Source organism: Benincasa hispida, chromosome 8 (genome assembly GCF_027475165.1).
Source record: "Benincasa hispida cultivar pf3 chromosome 8, pf3_genome.v1.1, whole genome shotgun sequence".
NCBI lineage: Eukaryota > Viridiplantae > Streptophyta > Magnoliopsida > Cucurbitales > Cucurbitaceae > Benincasa > Benincasa hispida.
In genome coordinates this window covers 48,029,761-48,034,579 of record NC_143485.1, presented here as the reverse complement: position 1 = coordinate 48,034,579, position 4,819 = coordinate 48,029,761, and the positions used below count along the sequence as shown (strand labels likewise).

At 36.7% G+C, this 4,819-nt stretch overlaps 1 pseudogene; it reads right to left on the bottom strand.

Annotated features, from left to right (window-relative positions):
* Nucleotides 1-409: 409 nt before the first annotated feature.
* Nucleotides 410-4,604, bottom strand: LOC150034639 (uncharacterized; annotated as a pseudogene).
* Between the last annotated feature and the right edge of the window lie 215 nt (nucleotides 4,605-4,819).

Below are 4,819 nucleotides of genomic sequence, written 5' to 3'. Positions count from 1 at the left end.
CTTCGTAAACATTCATAAATACACAAGATAGCCAAGTTCAAGGATAAGATGGGTGTAATGAAACTGTACCCACCCCCCACGATAAACATGGAACCTCCCGAATATAAAAAACACACAAAACGAGTAAACAATGGCCAACACACATAAAACTCAAATTTGTCCCAAAAATGGTTTAACCTAATCTCAACACCCCTCCCCCTTCCCCCCAACACATTAAACTTCGTAAACATTCATAAATACACAAGATAGCCAACAAAAAACATATCAAAATCTAGTTGTTTGGCTACCATAACTGCAGGATAGCCAACAATTCTTTAATTATCATAAAGCTATTTAAGATATAACTACTTTGCTACCATAATTGCAGGATAGCAACATATTAGACAACGAAATAATGTAGTAATCATACCTAATTTGATGAGTCTCCTCTATGTGCTCGTATCATGTCTTCAATCATTTTTTTCATTTCTTCCATTTGTCTTGCATGATCCCCTTGCATTTTTTTCTAAACGTCTTCAAGTTCTTTAATCCTCGACTAAGACTGTTGGAAATTGGCTCTCAATTCCTCCATTCCCGCCTCCGTTCCTTGAGTAGATGACGAGCTTGATGAGATGCTACTCCTTCTTGACTTAGGTTTAGGGCCCCAACCTAGGCCTTTTGAATATCCAGGTTGTCTACCCAAAACCGTCTCACAGATTTCATCCCCTATTATTGGTTGAGAACCTTCTAGAGTGGGCCTGGATTGTAATTCCAACATTTGATGCTAGACATAATAATTAAATGGGTAAGAACGAGCGACTAAAGTTAAGAGTGAAAAAAAAACACGATAGTAAAGCAAAAAATGTTACATGTTCATTTTCAGCTGCCTCGTTCACAAACTTACCACCTTTAGAGTGTGTTTCCCTAAATAGGTCAACACGTCCTATTTCTCGACCCTTCTTTGCCTGCAACGTTGCCTGAATTTTCAGGAATGACTTCGATCCACCTACATGGTCGAACGGTAATTTCTCTTTATTCTTCCTGTTCGTCACAGACATTTCCTACATTTGAAGAAAAAAAATATGTCAATTGTGTGACGTATTAGTAATGCAGCAAATGATACGCGCCATAAATATTCTACCTGAAGCGCTTCACTTTCGAAGCGGTCATACAAAAAGTACCAATCTTTTGGCCTATTTTTAAGCCAACTAGGCAAATTGGCACGTGCTTGTTGAGGATCTCCACATTTTCTGTAATGTCTGTGCAAATCTGCTCTAAATTCTTTGAAGAAGTTTTGCATTTGATGTTCTATAAAACGGTTAAGTCGTTGACTGGACAGATCAAGTTCGAAATGAGCCTACAAAAGAGGGAGGGAAGAATTAGCATAGATGATGTTCATGACTGTAAAAGAATAAACTTATAATTACTTATCAATAATTGACTCTTAGCCAATTCTATGAACTCGTTTGGAACCTCAGCAAAAGTACAAAAACGTATTGGAAATGCAGATCTCATGGCGACGCCGATCGCATTACTAAATCGTACCGAATGTTGAGATATCGGTTTCGTCTCCCCCTCATTAATCACGATTGTAATTCTCCCATGTTTTTGACGTATTTTTCCAACTCGATGTTCCACGAATGCTCTCATTTCTTCCGAGTGGATGCTAAGCTACTATCTGAAGAATAAAAAATTTAAAACAGTTTATGATGTATTTTAGTTAACAGAATATATTTCAAAATATACTAACCTAAAGTATCACCCACAGAAGATACCGTGTTGCTTAGATATATCTCCTGGAATTCTTCATCAACCTCCTATTGCCTATTAGGGGTTGACATCGTATCTACACAAACACAAAAAAGAAAAAACAATATTAAATTAACAATAAATACGTGTAAGCTAGAGAAAAAGAGAATTGAGTAGATACATCATTACTCATCATCGTAATCTAATTCAAATTATTCATCAACACTTGAACTGTTATTGGAAGATAATTGTTCTTCATCATCATCGTTTATGAAGTCATGATCGCCATGTACAATAATTGGTCTTTTCACAACTGTAGGATCAACGTCAACTCTGCATAAAGTAACCTCCTCAATGGTTTCATCCACTCAGACACCACCAACAATTTCTAGTAAATCTAGTTGTGCGTTTTCAACATCATCCACTTCTGGTACATCCCATATTCGTTTATTTTGGACTACTTGAACAACTTCCAATTGCTACCATGTTTGATGTCATCAATGTAAAAGACTTGTTGTGCTTGGGTAGCAAAGATGAAAGGCTCATCGATATACCAAAAGTGTGATGTATTGATTGATTTGTTACTAAATCCACATGTGTCTTATTACTTTTGTTGTTATCTGTGTCAAACCATCTACACTTCAACAAGAAAACACGTCTTTTGTTCGCATATTGGAAATCTAATACTTCGTCTACAACACTGTAGAAATTGTTATCCACACTTGTGTTCTCACTGATCTTCCCGGCCACTAGGACTCCACTATTTTGTGTAGCTCGACGATTATCACGCTCTACAGTGTGAAACCGTACCCCGTTAATAATGCATCCATTGTAAGAGCGCACCTCAAACGAAGGTTCCATTGCAAGTGAAAAGAAATCATCAGAGATATCTTCTCTCTTGCGCCGTTGTAGAACCTGATAATTAATTATACATTAAAAATGACTACGAAAAATGAATCATCCCTCAACTATTGCCTACAAAATGACAATGTATACCTGAGATTTGAACCAATCAGGAAATTTGCGTTGATGTGTTATATATAAGTCAGAGGTGCTTTGAGCTTCATGACTAATTAACCTCAAATGTTGCCTACAAAATTGATCATTTAAATGTTATATCAAAGGAGATACCCTAGAATTTAGAAAAGGAAAAAGTTTGAAATGTACTTGCGATAGTTTGTTATTTCTTTACAATTGATGAGAATGTACCAATGTGCAATACGATTTTCCTCCACTAATAGCGTCTGTAAAGTTGGCGCCCCTAATGGTCATACCCTCTGCTTAAATAATTCAAATTCACCAAATATCTCGTGATCGGGAATGTTATCATCATTTTGTTCATCTCTATTGAATCTTGTTTCAACCCCACTTAGATATCGTGAGCAGAAGTTCCATGATTCATTCATTGCATATGCTTTCGCTATAGACCCCTCGAGACGTACTTTGTTGCGTACAAATTGTTTTAATGTTCGTAAACTTCTTTCAATAGGATACATCCAACTATAACTAACTGGACCCACCACTTTGGTTTCATATGGTAGATGAACTGCAAAGTGTACCATTACATCGAAAAAGGCAGGTGGGAATATTCTCTCCAATTTACAAAGTATGACTATGATGTCTGCTTGTAGTCTGTTCAAATCACTTACACATATAGTCTTTGCATATAATTCGCGAAAGAATGTACACAACTCAACAATAGTAGTGGATACGTTCTTCGGTAGGTATGCTTGAATACCAATAGGGAGTAGTCTGTGAAGCAACACATGACAGTCGTGTGTTTTCAGCCCCGATATTTTTCCATCTTTGTCGTTCACACATCGTGATATGTTAAACACGAATCCATCAAGGAATTTCACTGATTTCAAATACTTACAAAACGAAATCCGTTCACCATTTGTTAATGCGTATGCTGCGTGTCATTTTACAAATCCATTATCGACCTGTATCAAGTGTAGGTCCTTTCTTATCTTCAAATCTTGTAAATCTAATCGAGCGTTCGTTATATCCTTTGTTTTTCCTTCAATATTTAACATTGTGCCCACCAAATTGTCGCATATATTTTTTTCAACATGCATTACATCCAATTTATGTCGTAACAATAGTCTGAACCAATATGGAAGTTGGAAAAAAATACTTTTTTTAGTCCAGTTTAGAATTCGCTTTCTTTTTTTATCTTGCTTCGATGGATGTTTGCTAAGCACAGAAAAGTTTAGCGTATTTATTTGTTGTAATATCTCTTCTCCATTCATTAAGACTAGGGGACGTCTACGTTCAACTTTTCCATCATGTTGTCTACTTCGATGCCAACTATGATTCTCTGGAAGATAACGTCGATGTCCCATAAATGATATTTTCCCTCTTATCCCGAAGGACGAGTTATCTTCTTTGCATATTGGACAAGCTTGATAACCTTTTGTACTCCACCCAGATAAGTCACCGTACCCAGGGAAGTCATTAACCGTCCATAATAAGGTAGCATATAGTTGAAAAAACTCACTAGCAACAGAATCATAAGTTCGCACACCAATTGTCCACAACTCTTTCAACTCTTCAATCAACAGTTGCAAGTAAACATCAATTTCCTTTCTAGGAGATTTTGGACCAGGTATAAGCAAAGATATGAAGAAGTTTGTTTCCTTCATGCATTTCCAAGGGGGCAAATTATAAGGAATTATCACCATAGGCCACATACTATAAGAAGTGCTCATATTTCCAAACGGATTGAAGCCATCTGAAACTAATCCCAAACAAACATTTCGAGGATCTAAAGCGAAATGAGGGAATTCACGATCAAAATGTTTCCACCCCTCTACATTAGCTGGATGTCGCAATACATCCTCCATTTCAACTCGCGTACCTTTATGCCATCTCATGTCAAAAGTGCCTTCTTTTGATGCAAACAATCGTTTTAATCTCGGTATCAATGGAAAATGACGCAATACCTTATGTGGTATTTTTTTACCCTTTCCATCATTAACTTTGTATCGAGACTCACCACAAATAGGGCATTGTTGCAAATCTGCAAACTCTTTCCAATATAATACACAATCATATTTGCACGCATGAATAGACTCATAACCTAGGCCTG